We start from the raw sequence: 16,420 nt of genomic DNA, 5'->3' as shown, positions 1-16,420 counted from the left end.
TTGGAAAATGATAGTAGCAGCAGACAAAAAGCAGACAAAAAGCTTCCTGAACCACTTACAGCTCCAGGCTCGGTCTTGGAAATATACTGCTTACCCTCCACTCATGCACTGGAACCATAAATTCATTTAAGGCATACCAGGCCTGCACAACTTTATCCACAAGGGGCTTGATAACCCTCCCATTTTTGCTACCTGCCACTGGTTGCCTATTGAGCCCTTGATGGCTGCCTTACAATGGCTGGAAGGAGGACTTCTGGCTTGATGGATAGCAGGCTGTACAGTGGGCAAAACTCCATAGTCTAACCAAAGTTAAGCACATTCAACTCTAAGAAGTCCAACTGTTTCCAATGGAAGAGAGTTGAACACTTATTTTAATTCTACAGACATCAATGGGCCTTAACAGTGGATTGCACCCGCTGTTTGCACTCTGAAAACTCATTCTCCTTTGAGTGCCATCACTGGTTCCAGAAATATTTTGCATTTTATACTTCAGGCTCAATCATTCAGAAACGATACTGCATAAAACAAGTGCAAACACCATATATGCATATAGAGTATTTACTCACCCAGTGAACTCTGCATGCATTATTAATCAAAACCTGTGATGTTATGAGAAGGATGGTGGTTGACTTTTCACACTAGAAAGGTGACAGGAATCTCCTGCAACAGAAACCCAGAATTCTGTAGTATGAACACAGCTTTATCCTCTCAACTTTTGCATGAGCTTGACACTTTTCTTATGTTTAGATAAATTTCATATTCACATAAAAATACAAATTGAAAAGAGAGAAAGATGTTCCAATTAAAAAATAATAATTAAAAAAAGATTTCATTAAGGCTTACATTTTATAATACAGGCTTAAGGTTGCTGAACTTAAAGCCAAACCAAACAGATGTCAATCACAATCAGAGAGTTTACTTTGCCCCCCATAATTGCAGAAAGGCTAATGAGAGGATTAGTTAGATTAACCATGTATGGTTTTGCTCTTAACAAGCAACCTGCCAAGCTAGAGTAGTATAATTTCTTTCAGACTAAAAGTTAGATACTTTTATATAAATAATAGCTTAGCCTTTCATACAATTCAAGCAGCTATCCAGCAGTCATTTACAGCAAGATTTAGATTATCGGATCTAGCTCGAGTCAGATTTTTGTTTGTGACCATGACAGAGAAATAAAACACAAATAAAGTGTGCTGAATGAGATCATTTAATGAATCTCTAAAAATGAATATGTATAGGTGATAATATGTCCAGAAATCTGACTGCTGCAATTCCAAGCACATAGTACAGTGGTACCTCGGGTTACATACGCTTCAGGTTACAGACTCCGCTAACCCAGAAATAGTACCTCGGGTTAAGAACTTTGCTTCAGGATGAGAACAGAAATCGTGTTGTGGCGGCGCGGCAGCAGCAGGAGGCCCCATTAGCTAAAGTGGTGCTTCAGGTTAAGAACAGTTTCAGGTTAAGAACGGACCTCCGGAACGAGGTACCACTGTGTACAGGTTAGCCTCTAAGTTGATCCTTACCTTGTGAATTCACAAACCTACCTACCAAAAATGTGACCAAATTATTCTATTTACCATGCTTCTATCACTAGATGATTCATCTCCATGCCAATGCAGAGCAGGCAAAACAAATCCTGTGAATTGGGCCAATCTATTGGCAAGTCTCCTCCTGTAGAGCCACACAAAGCCTTCCCTTAAAAGTTCAATAAGTGCTAGGTTTTCCCACTGTGGAAAGAGCTTTTAAGATCTCCGCCTCACTTACCAAGGTCTGGGAGGCTTTCAGAGCTGTTTGATAGCCTCCCAGAGCCTGGTAAGTGAGGCGAAGCGCTTAAAAGCTCTCTACCTTGCTAGGAAGGGGGCGGGCACCTGCTTGGTATGCCAGATCCAGAAAGATAGGGATGGTCGCAGGAGTCAGTTCTGGGGTTGTTCTGGCTATACACAATTTTAGCTTGATATGCAATCTCCAGAACCAAATTCCCACAGAAGTTGCAAGTCTGTATCTTTTTGGTGACAGGTCTGGAGGTCTGTTTATTTTCATTAACATCCTTCTTGGCTTGAATTTCAGAAGCTTTATTTCAAAGAAAAGATGAGCGAGCTCCAAGGATTAGCAGCAGCTAAACTGCCAACGGAAGTCTAGGAGTACAATCCCAAGCACGCTTACCTGAGGTTACCTGACACTTCTGAGTACACATGCACAGAATTGTTCTGCACATTGCTTTAATTGAATGGAAAATTCAGGATTTGATATTATTTTTATTATTTATGTTACAAGAATAGAGTTCTCTGAGCTGGTAGTGTTTCTGATAAAATGAAAGAGACTAATTGAAAATTAGGATGAATTAGCTTAATGAACTACTATATTATATTCCCATTCAGCTGAATCCATAACTCTGCAAGAATACGAATATTTTTAGGTTAATGATTGAATTAGGGTGGGGATATTAGCAATGTTGATGAACTGATAGGCTGATTTAATTAAACTGGAAAATGGATAAATTAATGTTTTGGAGAAAAAGAAAACAATGATGATCAGAAAGATTGAAGAAGATTTAGTGATCTAAATTGATATAATGATTAACTGGAATACATAATTAAAGTGAAATGATAATTTTTTAACATACTGAAGTTTGATTAGACCTTTAGTTACTTCATTGTTATCAGTCTGTTTTGTAGGCTATGATAGATTGAAGTTATTGGAAAAAACACTGTTAATTGTTCTTGATTAACCATAGATCCATATGTAACTTAAACATACTGGCTTAACTTTAAATATAAATACATATACATACACTTGTGATATCTATGCACAATTTTCATTTTTAACTCGTTAATTTGATTATATTTTAAAAAGGTATGCTGTGAAGAAAAATACCCATGGGTGCATGTATTCTGTTAAGGAACGGATAAACTCTCAGCTTCTACTGAGGGATGGGTACTTAGCCCTCCAGAGGTTGTTACACTTCTACTCCCATCAGCCCCAGCCAACAAGCCCAATGGTTAGGGATGATGGAGTCCCAGTAGCATTTGGAGAGCATCAGATTCCTCACCCCTCCTCTACAGATAATTTAGAATATGTGCATTCTAAAAAAAATAAGAATTGATTGCTTACACAGTACAGCATAGGACTTGAAACATTCACCCTACATTTTGGATGGTGTTGTACTCCTGTGTCAATTCAAATAAAAGTAATATTTAATTTATTGTTAGGGGCCAAATTCCAGGTTAATTGGTGGGGCTAGGAATTTAGAGTAGAGGTGCTCTGGAAAATCTAGGCTTTCTAACCAACCATGTGTGATACCTGTTTTTTATCAATTTTATTATCTCAAAAAGGCAACAGTGCAATGATCCTGATAACAAGTATAGCCATTTAATATGCTGAAAACATAATTAATTAATTAAAGAAGTTAAATAATATAGATTATTGATGCTGCTTATATTTGTGCTTAAAAAAAATCCGGAATAGTTTCCCCAAATAAGTCATATGAATTAACTGTCTTACATTTACATATTATGCTCTCTTAAAAAAAACAACACCAAGAACCCACAGCAGATCAATTTCTGTAATTAGTTTCAAGCCAACAGTGTGCATACTCTTATCCATTAGGGTGTGTCATTTAGAAGTACGCTCGTGCCTGTTTGTTTTATTCTGGTAGGATGCTGATGCTGTGCTCAGCTTAGGGAGGAAATTTGTCAGGAAGCCAAGTATACCACAGTGAGAATACATTCTTCTAAATACTTGTAAGAGCCCTTAAACAGACATGCAATTTTCAAATGCCAAGTAATCACTTAATCCTCTCTTCTGTGGTACTGTAACTACTTGTCTTACACACTGCTGCTGCATACAAGGAAGGATGAAATAAAATAAAAGACTAAGGAACAGTAGATGTGTTATAAGGCACCATCCTTTAGTTGAGGGTGCTTGGGAGTTGTATAGATGCAAACACATGTGATCAATGCTACAGTTCTGAAATAAAAATATATGGATGATATCATTAAGAATGTCACTTTAAGCGTTAACCACAGTCACTGAGAGCATGCATTTGTTGGGGTTGCTTTTTAATAATGTAGCATAGTGGCCAAGAGACTGAACTATGAATATTGATGTCCAGGTTTGAATCTTGCTTCCGCCGTGAGTTTAGCTGGATGACCTTAGGCAAACTACCTCACTTCCCCTCCACGTCTGCAGTATGTGGGATAATAAGGATATAATGCTAACTTACCATAAAGAATTATTGAAAGGATTACAATTAGATTGTCTGAACTGTTTCAGAAAGTGATATACTGTACAAATGTTAAGTATTAGAGGCCCCAAGATTTACCTTGTATCTGTGTTAAAAAATGCTGATGTTTCTGAGTCACTCTGCACTCTCTCATCTTTGATTTGTAATTTATTTTATTTATTGCATTCTGCCCCCCTTTTCTCCAAGGAGCTCAAGGCTGCATACATGGTTCTCCCCCTCCTCCTTTAATCCCCACAACAACCCTGTGAGGTGGGTTAGGCTGAAAGGCAGTGATTGGCCCAAGGACATACTCAGCTTCATTGTTGAGTGGGGATTGGAACCCTGGTCTTCGCAGGTTCTAGTCCTACACTCCAACTACCACTTCATATTTATGTAAACTTACTACCAGGAGAAGCCACACTCCTTTTTCTTTCCTCTGTTATTCATACAACCATCAGGCTCCTCCTGCAGGTTATAGAGAAGCCTGAAAGTAATTCATCATTCTCACATATTGAAAAGGGAGGACTGTTAGGATCCTCACCAGCTGAAAAAGCTAGATTTCATCTCAGAGTTAATCATATGTACTCAGGAGAAAATCCCATTCATTGCAATCTAAGTATGCTTAGGACATTCTGTAGCTTTGCAACATTATCCTCTACCCACTGAAATCAATGGGCTCTCTACACAGGAATAGCTCTGCAGAGCAACTAAAAAGGGGGAGCGGAAGGACATCTCCTTTCTTAGTTACAAAGGCTGCTGCTCATATTTCCCATGTTGACAGTGGTACTTGCCTTTTACATATATGGATGTGTTCTTTGCTTTTTGTTTACTTGGTTTTAATATTTGTACTATTTTGTATTACTGTATTACAATTTTTGTAAATCTCTTTAAGACACTTCTGGTGTAAAAAGGGATTAATAAACACAATAAATCATTTTAGATAACTGAGGTGCAAAAGCACAAGTCCCATTGTTAAGGATTCCAAAGAAAGTGTAATTATATTCCTCCAATATATTAAAACAATGCCCATGCTCTAGCCCAAGTTAGTCATGAATGTTACCAAGAATCTCCAAATAACCCACCCATAGCTGTACTTATCCTTCACAGCCACTCCTCCATCAGTAATTCCAGTATTTTAAAGTAGACAAATTGCCAAGGGATTGTTTTGTGAAAGTGTTATTGTTATCCATGTATTTTCTGTAGCATTTCAGTTCCAAATGAGCTAGACAGCTTACTTTTGTGTGTGTATGTGTGGAGGTCACCTAGCTGAGGGAAGCTACATTTAAAAAAAAATAAAAATAAAAATCAGTCTACATCATCTAAATATTAATTCTATCATACCACAGGGATTTAAAATTTAAAATGTGCTATGTGACTTAGCAGGATAAATGTATGCCTTATATTCCAGTGTTTCTATACTGCAAATCACCCTGTGATCCTTGGATGAAGGGCGGTGGATAAATTAAATAAATAAATAAATAAATAAATAAATAAATAAATAAATAATAAAGGAGGCTTTAAAATTGTGACATTTTATGAACATAATCTTAACAAGCATTCTGTTGACAAGATTCTGTATTATGCATCACTGAACCAGTTCATTATAACATCTTCTTAAAAGGGAAAAAGTTATGCAACCCAGTTAATAAATGTGACATTATTAATGAATGACTTAAGAATGATATAAGCAGAAAGTATGGGAGAAAATAAAAGGATAACCCACTCCACATATAAGCAACATTCATGAGGTATTTTATGGATTAACAAGTCGCAAACCATTTCTGATCAATACCAACTGTGGCTGCTTGCAATGAATAATTTATATTTCAGAATAAAGGGATTGTCAGAAATCTTAGCTCTTAAAAAATAAGTTTGTTGGTGATCATGATTTATTTACCGGCAATACAACTCAAGAATACGAATATTAAAAAGCACATGCCCAAATCATTCTGTGGCAGAACAAATTAGTAGATTTGCCATTATGAGGCCTGACTTTTAAAATAAAAACAGCTTTGGTCCCCGCTACACACACACACTTTCATCCCTTCCACCAAGAAAGTAAACCTACATATGGAGCTTTAAGAAGGAGAGCCTAGTATGAAAGACATTTATACTGAGCTGAACTTTTTCACATTTGCTATGATAGGGGGAATGAATGAATAAAATTAAAGAATGTCATATTGCATATAATGAGGGTTGATGGTGTATTATAAAAAAAATTAAAGCCAACATTACTACTAAAGAAAAACAATAGGTCATGTCAATAATACATGAGATGCAAGTACTATCATTCCATGAGACGCAATAGAATTTTGCCAGGAAAGAAAAGCACTATTCAACTAGCCTGTATACCACAAACTATGTTCACATTCTAATAAAGGTACTGCCCAAATATGAATTATGGAGGGAAGTGAATCTCTTTCATTTTCCCTACCAAAGCCCCTGGAAATATTTGTCTGCAATTTGGCAGGCTTAATCCACTCTGGAGGAGCATCTGTGCCTGTAAATTTTATCTGCTTTGGTCAAAAGGAAGAAGCTATAGTCATTTCATAGATTCATCTTATAGATTTATAATGAATGGAAAGCACAGAGCTTTGTTTTATGCAGAGCTGCTTCAAATCTGCAGCACAGTTTGAAGCAGAGAGAACATAGTGTTACTCAGAAACAGCAAATTTAATTATTTAAAACGTATTAAAACCTACAAGGTGGTTCATTTACCTCGTCTCACACTGTGCTGGGCTGATTTGGCAGGTGGGAGCAAGAGTGTACTCTATTTTGTTTATGTTATCCAGGATTCATGTGCATTGGGGGCAATGAATTAAAGTGACAAAAAGTCAGCATATTGTCTGCCGTGCCATCACAATAAGAACATACATTAGGAGTGTGCAGAGGCCCCCAGATTTGCCTCATATCTGTTTCTGTGCATTTGAAAAATATCCTGATCCATTTCTGAGTCACCATTGCCCCCAATTTTATACCACTTTAAAGACTCATTTGTTAAAGATTCCTTGGAACTGTAGTGTGTTAAGAGCACTGAGAGTTGTTAAGAGGCCTCTCATGCCCCCACGGAGCTGCAATTCCCAAAGTTCCCTGAGAGGAGAGACTGAACCACTGTAATAATGTTAGAGCTTTTGATGTTGGTATAGCAAGGGGCGTACAAGTTTCCGTGGTGGCAGAGAGGGGGTGCACCTTAGAACCTCCCTCTTTACATTCTGAGAGAAAGATCTGATGTGTCGTATGGTCCTTGGGTTAGCATCCCTGGAACCACATGATGGCAGGGCAAATCTTGCATTTTTCATTAATCTAATGACTTTAACATTCCTACTTAGTAACCAATGAAATAATTATCATATATTGATGATATACTGCCATTTTAATCTTATTATGTGATATGTGGCATTTTAACACAAGCCAAACATATTGTTCACTAGCTTAGCTAGGCAAAATAATCCAAATCACCAATGAAATGTGTATGTTAGCATCTAAAGTCAGGTGTTCCTTTTGGTTTTCTAAAGGCAAAACCTTTAATAAGCTTACATACACCCTCAAATTGCAAAGGAAGCTTGGTGCTACAAGCCATGCGATTTTAATTTAGCTTAAAAATACCTTTGATATAGGACGGTATTTTATCTGGTAGATAAAATTTCAAGATAGCAAGATTGTCTGTGTGTTTCTTTAGAAATTTGGCTTGAAATATTATACATTCATCCTTCCGATTGAAATGATTTAATAGTTGAATCAAACATTCACAGCACCAATCTTGTGTTGCAGTTCAATAATTCTTTTATATGGAAAATGTAATGTCTTCCCACTCAAATTCACTGCTGTACTCAAAGCAGTTTCAAGATGATTTACTCAGGCATTACATATCAGTATATAGAGAAAGTGTCCTTTCCAAGTTAATTCCTGCTGGGTAAAAATCCTACACCTTTTAAATATTTAAATTTTTTGGAACATGTTGACTAGCTCAATAGAAATCAAAGCAGTGCCCCTCACTCCTCTTGTACATACACAGTTGTACTCATTTATCTGAGGAACAAAGAGTCAAGTTTTACATGAAAAACATAGTGCTACAGTTAACTGACCACTTTCTATCAAACCATTTCTCAGCAAGTCATCTCAAAATAGTTCTAACTCAACTAATTTATACATGCAGCTGAAATAAGTGGCAATAACTTTCCTGGACTGCACCACTTCAGCATGCAGGTAGAGAGTTGTGTGTTCAAATGCCTTTACAAAAATAAAATTCATCCTGCATACAGAAGACTAGAAAAAGTATTCTGTTTTAGCACAGGGTTGACTGGATATACTTTCTGGAATCCAGGAAGCTTGTGTCATTGTCTCATCAGCTTGCAATTTTTAAAAAAATAAAAGTCATGAAATTCATCAACTTTTCAGTGTGTTTCTCTTAATATAAACATTTTTGCAAGAAATATTCATAATGTAGTACATTTTGTATGTCATTTTCACTAATATTTTTATTTATTTTTCCACTATGTTTTCCACTAATACGTCTACTTTTATGCACATTTTGTGGGGCTGGAGAACTACACTTCTAAATTTGTGGTTCTCTGAAGTTTGTGATATAGTTCTCCAATTCCCCTCCCCAAGAGTACAACAACACAGGATATCTGTGTTCTGTTTTTGCATGGTGAGAAATGTGAATATGCTTGCATTAAAATACAAAGCTAGGCAGATTTCTCCCCATCCCTTGATCCAGACCTCTCAGTTTAAAATTATGCCGGGGGGGGGGGGGAAATGAGGCAGTATTGAAAACCATAATTGAGGATGTTTTCACAATTTATGTCCCTGCATCTATAGGGTTGTAGCCAATGCTGTACCAGCACAGATCCACTGGTGCAAGAGGACTTCCATATCCTCTCCTCTCCTCCCCTTACCTATTTTGTTTAAAACATTCAGTTCTGTACTTGAGTAGCATAATCTATTTTCATCTAAACTATTGTATGTTTAATACAACCTCTGTGTGCTCTGTGTAATGGGATAGTTCCCACACCTTCAGTTCACTCCTGAAAACCTGCTATCAAATTCTGTTTTGTTAGTCTCACCAAAGCCTTCTACTCACCATTGGATCCATTTCAAGATTGCATGGGAATTCCTAATTACCTCTTAGAAAACAGCCAACAGTTGCAGAACTGAACCAGTTGTATTGCATCAACACAGTCATGAGACGCCTCTCCCTTTATAATACAGTGAGCCATCACAAGTAATTTACTTACACAATTGGAACCTGCAGCCCTCCGCCTTGCTTACTGGGCTCTGGGGAGGAGGTACAAGGGAAGCAAGGTAGAAAGCAAGGCCCACTTGGACAGATATGGATGGTCATGCAGGAGCAGCAATTCCAGAGGCTCTTGGCTTTATGCAATTTTGTCTTTGCATGTGGACCCCCAGAACTGTACCCTCACATAAGTGGTGAGCCCACTGTACTTCAGCTGACAAATTATCCTAAACTTTTTATTACAGTGGTACCTCGGGTTACATACGCTTCAGGTTACGACTCCGCTAACCCAGAAATAGTACCTCGGGTTAAGAACTTTGCTTCAGGATGAGAACAGAAATTGTGCGGTGGGAGGCCCCATTAGCTAAAGTGGTGCTTCAGGTTAAGAACAGTTTCAGGTTAAGAACGGACCTCCAGAATGAATTAAGTTCTTAACTCGAGGTACCACTGTACTTACATTGTTGTCCTGTCCTTCCTCGAGGGAGGTCAAAGCAGCATATACTGTACCTCCATTTCATCCTCTACAGGGGGAATAAGAAACATTTGGCCCTTTCAATTGGCTGAACTACAACCCCCTTCAGCCCCAGCAATTATGGCCAATGGTCAGGAATGATGGGAGTTGTACTTCAACAACTTCTGGAGAGCCTGGGTTTTCTCACACCTGCTCTACAGGTTAGCAACAGTGACTAGTCTAGGGGCACTCCGAGTGAGCCGTCATAGCTGGATGGGCAATTGAACACGAGACTTCCCAACCCAATATTCTATCTACTCTACCACATTAGCTGTCTTGTATACAACTCACATAGTATATCTCCAACTTTCCTCTACATACCTGTGCTAAGAGAACCTAGTGAGCTACAGGTGTTTAGCCTCTTCATATTTCTCTGCAATTAAAAACACAGGTGAGGAGGTGAAATAATTCTGTCTCTGCAATAGTTTGTCTTGGTGAAATTTATTCATGTTAAGTTTCTGTTAAATGGCACAAGTTTACACTAGTTAAAAAGTTGACAGTGCTTATTGCAATTTCATGCACACCTTCAGGAGTCCCATAGCTTGTTTTACGGGTATTCAGATATATATTTTTAAACAAAGCACCATGGCACTGACATTTTTAACATCTGCATTATGACAGACAAGTTCAACAGGTGAAGCTTTCTCTTGATCACTGAAAGGCTATGCAATGAAAAGTGTTAAAGGTAGAGAAACCATTTCAAAATAAGTAGGCAACCACCATCAGTGGAGCTTACACCTTCAAAGCTGGGTCAGTAGTCAAATGGTTGAAAAAGTGAAGAAGATCACTAAGGGGGTAGTATTGGGCAGATGCCATTGATCATGCAAAGGTATGGAAAGCTGTATCTGTTCAATTTTTTTCTACAAAACAACCATTAAAAGCTCAGGAGCCCCAACCTCCTGTACACCTCATTGCCTTACTACCTATGGAGAAAAGATAAAGCTCGCTTCCAGAGCTGCATAAATTACAGTTTTAGCCATTATACAACTGAGGAACTAACTTACATTTCTCCCACCTGTGTGTTCTGTAAAAATTGATTTTTTCAGATGACAAGTTTATTAATAAGCCTTGAGCATTTTAAGATTTTGTTGTCATCCTAACTCTATTTATTCTGTGTCTCCTTTGTATTTGTCTTTTTTGCTTTCTGCTACCTTAGTGTCTTTTAATTTCTCTTTTCAAAACCATAATTTATTAGTACTGTATTATTTTATTTTCAAATGTGTGCATTATATTTAAGCATTTATATCCTATGTTTCTATGCAAAATCCCCCCCTTTTTTTTTGGATGAGTTATGTCTGTATCATTTTACCTATTGAGATCAAGTACATTCAGGAGACATTCCTATGTATACTTAGGAATAAACCCCATTGAACTCAGTGGGGCTTACTTTTGTGTAGGATGGGTAATATTGCCTCTCCTACCTTTTTTAATGGTGTATTGTCATACTTTCCCTCTTTTTCTTTCTTTCTTTGTCTTATGTCACTGTTTAGATTATAAGCATTCAGACATTAAACATCGGCATTTATACAGCACTAATTGCATATGTATTTAACAAATAGTTAGGTTTCATAATCATTCAAGGAAGTATTGGTGAGGACAGATGGCATTTTGTCAGTCAAATTCTTCTTTTTTGGAAGAAACTAATTTCATATGGTGGTTATTGAAGGGGAGGGGGAGATAAGGCCACTCAATTGTATTTGTTACACAGAGAATCAATGGATGGCATGACCCTAAACTTCAGTGTAGACTGCAAGATCGCCACACAGTTCTGCAGCCAATGACATTGACCCCACCACCGTACTAGCAGCTGTTTCTACCTTCCCCCATCCTCCCATTCACCCTAATGCACAGGGGCCAAATTGTGAGCTCCAGAGAGGGTCCTGCCCTGCCTCAGTCATTTTGCAGGATCCTGTGAGCTTACTTATGATGTTGGGGATGCCAGGAATAGGAAACCTGACTTCAATTGCAGTAATAAAACAACCAAAAAAGCACCCCTGGTGAACAATGAAGATGATACTAACCAGTGAAATATCATGCAAAACAAAATTGAGAGATATTATAGCATAAATCTCTTAAATCCTCATGGAGTTTCTACAGATGCACAGAGGTTATAGCTGCATAGGCAATCATCCAAGCCTTCCCCCATCACTTTATCTTCCTGCCAGGAAATCATCTACTTAGAGTCAGGTTGCTGTTGAAGGGACAGGAGCTATTCATTTTTAGTTGTGGTTTTATATCTGATACACAGCTTAAGATGGTATCCATTCTGCTCTTCTTGTGTAGCATGCCTTAGAATTGTTCTACGAAAGGCAGGATAGAAACCGAATAATTTGTTCATTTATTATTTGGTGGTGGTGGTGCAACCCTAGGGTGTACATATTTCAAGACTCATAGTATTTTTATTCCTGTACACTCTTGAAATGCTGTTTGCAAACTTAGCACAGGGCAGAGGGCAGGAGGCAGGCAAAAGTATATTACCTATGCTAGGGGTTGCTAACCTTTTTTGGGCCAAGGGCTACATGTCCAAGCAGACACAGGCAAAGTGTAAATGCGTGGAGGCCATTTTTTTCTAAAGGACAAATTTGGGGTGCGGGGTCGGGGGGGGGGGGGTCCTGACAAAAATCTTTCAGCACCAGGTAATTACATCCAGGGACATATGGAAGTGGTTATTAAAATAAATATTTCATTAAAAAAATAGAACGGAAAAATTTGGGCCATCTTGGGAGACCAAAAAACAAAATAAAAAACATATTGTGTCATCACAATGTTACAGTAGCATGCTTATTAGAGCAGTCAGTAAAACTTTTAATGGAAAAATGGAAACATTGCAGGGGGCGGGGGTCTTAAAAGTCCACACACAGAAACTTTTGGCATCATTACATCTGGCCACGGGTTGTGGGTTAGCCCCCACCAGCCTCAGGAACCATGGTTTTCTCCTGTTCTTCAGTTGTCATGAGCCTCAGTGCCCTGACTCCTAATTGGTTGTTGGATTGTAGAGAAGGGGCTATCAGCAGCTCCACTGGTGGCAAACTTTACTGCCACACTACTGTGAACCTGTTCCAGGAGTGCACATTATCCAGTCTATCCTATGTGGAAATGGGGCCTGCGGTTGTTAAGAGGCAATATAAATTCCCAGTAGAAGTGGGAGCCATGGAGATGGGTAGCAGGACTTGGTGGCAGGAAACCATTACATGAATACAAATACAGCTATGGGTATATCACTGGATTAAAATGCAGCTATTAGGTAGGTAGGGCAATTTCTCCTTGATACCTGGAAAGGAGTAATCAAATGATTTCTGAGCATGTACTAACAGGGCCCCTGAGTTTGCTGGTCTGGTCGTATGAATGCTGCTATGTGGGCACAAAAGATGGACATTCACTCAAAATGCATCTCATTATTTGTGATGAATGCAGCAAGTGTTTCAGGATAAGGTTTCCTGACTCCCAATTGAAATAAGAATTATGAGCCATGTAAATTAATATGACAAGCTTGTTGTTTGGGGTGAACTTCATCAGCGTTCCTCCACCTTCATTGCAAATAAATCTCATGTGCTGTGCAGAGTATAATGTTTTGTTGAAATGAACTACTGGATTTATAATTTAAGTTCTAGGAACATTTTTAAAATAAGCCAATGGCAAAAAGACTGTGCTCCAAAGAAAAATAACAAGAATTCTTGTTAATTTGCCAAAAGTGAATATAATGGTGTGCATTTCTTCCTAACCTGTATGAAATTGAGCACATAAATTATACAGAACATTTCAGTTGACCCAGAATATGTCACTTGCAATGAATAGTGATGGGTAAGCAAGCTGTACATATATGCCAAATACTTCAGCACAAAATGTTTAGGTATCTGTGCTTCTTCACTAATTTGGGGCAGCATAAATAGATACCCAAACTTATGTTTATACAACATGATGCTGAGGGAACCAGTATCCCTGACAACACATTTTGTGCCAAATAACTGGTATGCTAGGTTTAGGCATGAGATGGACACCAACACGAGAGATAGAATGAACTTTTAAAACTAAGGTTGGCTAATTAGCAAGATACTATACACTTAAGGTGATATGGATACTTACAGTCTTAAAGGTGCTTGTTGATAGGTTCTTAAGACTCAAGAGACCCTGTTGGCTGTAAATATTCAGTCCTATCTTTCTCTGGTCTATTCTCTTCCTTATCAACTCCCCTTTCCCTCCTATCCTCCAACTGACTCCTCCACTGCCTCTCCACTCAACTGACAGTTAACTCCCAACTGACTGGAACCTCCAGCCAATCAAGAGTCCTCTGTCATCCAGACCAATCAGACGGCATTTACCTGATTCAGGCCACACCTGATAAGTTCTCAAAGTGATGACCTCTCTCTCCTCTCAGAACCCGCCACTTAGCAACTACTACTAAAGGGCTTGAAACTTTTGTTAATAGTACAAGGCCTTGAACTTTGTCACAGATTTTTTTGTTTGTTCCAAACATAAACAGGCATATATGACCACAGTCCGCTGTATTTTCCCTAAATTTCAAGGACATTTAGGCAGTTTCTTAGAGTCACGCTCACTTTGTTATTTCATGCTTGTTATGCTCCGAACAGTTCACAAGAAAGCGTAATAAAAAACCCAACCATCAGTGTCGATAATATCCACATAAAAGACAGTTCAAATGAACGTAATAATAAAAAAATTAAATAGGCATAAAAATAACTTATTAAAAGTGCATTACCAGCAATAGCAAGGTGAATCACCCTCTGGCCGGCATGCTAACAGCAGAGTTAAAGCCCTGAAGAGGGAGATAGCACTAGACCTCAGCGCCAGTTGTTATAAGGAACAGAGTGAGACACCCTCTACTGGTAACAAGCAGCAGATAGCAAAGCTCGTTCTTCTGGTGATGGTATTGAAAGAACAAGCAGTTTTTCATAATCTGATTGGCCAGAGGTCAAGCAGGTCATTGATTAGGTACTTGCTTTCATGTATAAATTTAAAATTAGTCTCCTAGAGATTGACCCGCATAAAGCAAATCACAGTATGATAGTTTATCATATAAATCAGAGAGCTGTACACAAGACCAAGAAGGCACACAAGATAATTTCCTCCACACAGTGGAGGAAATCAAGCTCAGTATTAGCATTTGTAGCTGTTGGCCATATCAACCTGTGTCTTAAGGACATCTTCAATTTCCTAATTGCTCTCTAGTAACTTTCAATCAGCTGTGTATAATTTCCTAAATCACCTTCTGTGTGATACACCCTTAAAAAGGTATAAACATGCTGTGTGAGTGTTTATTTTTATATAAAAGGGTAAAGTTATACTATAACTCTTCATTACACAAACCATCTCACAAATTTATTTGAACTGTGTTATCATTTCAATTGGCTGGCAGAGGCACCACCAGGGAATTCCTGCTTTGCAGATGTCAGTAATTGGAACTCTGTGGGTTTCTAGCCTCTTCTATCTCAAATTGGAAAATAATTACGACTCATTGATTAGCTATCCTAACCAAATAAAAAGTATCAAGTAAAATACCATAAGCTGATTCCCTCTTTAAAGTACCTAAATAGGTATTTGTGGCAATTTATTATTAAACTTGTTGTCCATGGATTACTAGGATGACACTATAAAAAGTAAATGCTGCTGGTCTTGCTCTCATAAATTAAATATATTGGGCACAATCTGGAGAAAGTTAGGCATATCAAAATTCATTGAAACTAATGGGACTTGTTGGAAGCTGGGTCATACATGCAGCACAGTGAAGTAGGAACGTGATCATGGAAAGGATTTCAGTACTTCAGATATGAGGATGCCACGCACCACTACATTTAAAAAATCCCAGCAAATGGAAACACAACAGGGTGAATTGTTCCAGGTCACCCACTTTTTCTGACTATTTAGGAGTTTTTTGAGGTGGTGTGAGAAAAGGCAGGCTGTGTTTAAAAAGGGAAAACATTAAAAGGTTTGATTTCGCACCCAGGGGCGTAGGAAGGGGGGCGGTGGGGTGGTCCGCCCCAGGTGTCATCCCTGAGGGGGTGTGTGACAAAATCCCCCTGGGCGGATTGCTGCCGTGCCTATCGCCCCCTGTCGTGCCTATTGCCCTGCCCCATGGGCAGATCGCCCCACCCCTGGGTGCATGGCATGCTAGCCTGGGTGCCCAAGCAGCTAGCTCCACCGCTGTTTGCACCTCCATTCTGAAGGGACACAGTGAATTTTACCACTCCTTTTTGTTACATGTAAGGTAAAGGTAAATTTGACTATGAGGTTGCAGCGCTCATCTCCACTTTCAGGCCAAGGGAGCTGGTATTTGTCTGCAGACAGCTTTCTTGGTCATGTGGCCAGCATGACTAAGCCACTTCTGCCTCAATAGAACATTGTGACGGAAGCCAGAGCGCACAGAAATGCCGTTTACGTTCCCGCTGCAGCAGTACGTATTTATCTATTCATGCTAGTATGCTTTCGAACT

General features: G+C 38.7%; 1 long non-coding RNA gene across 8 annotated transcripts in view; it reads right to left on the bottom strand.

The window, feature by feature from the left end:
- LOC307215942 overlaps positions 1 to 16,420 on the bottom strand; it is a 576,636-nt gene that overhangs the window by 224,750 nt on the left and 335,466 nt on the right. For 6 of the 8 annotated variants that reach the window (XR_013838751.1, XR_013838752.1, XR_013838753.1 and 3 more), the window contains one exon: positions 567 to 660. This is a non-coding gene — a long non-coding RNA (uncharacterized lncRNA). Of the gene's footprint in view, positions 1 to 566; positions 661 to 10,293; positions 10,346 to 14,055; positions 14,200 to 16,420 lie in introns of those variants that run through there. The other 2 variants (XR_013838757.1, XR_013838758.1) reach the window with 2 other exon arrangements.

This window comes from Podarcis cretensis, assembly GCF_951804945.1.
Source record: "Podarcis cretensis genome assembly, chromosome: 5".
Classification (NCBI taxonomy): Eukaryota; Metazoa; Chordata; class Lepidosauria; order Squamata; family Lacertidae; genus Podarcis; species Podarcis cretensis.
Note: the sequence above shows the minus strand (reverse complement) of the source record. Positions and strands in the feature narration are given on the sequence as shown.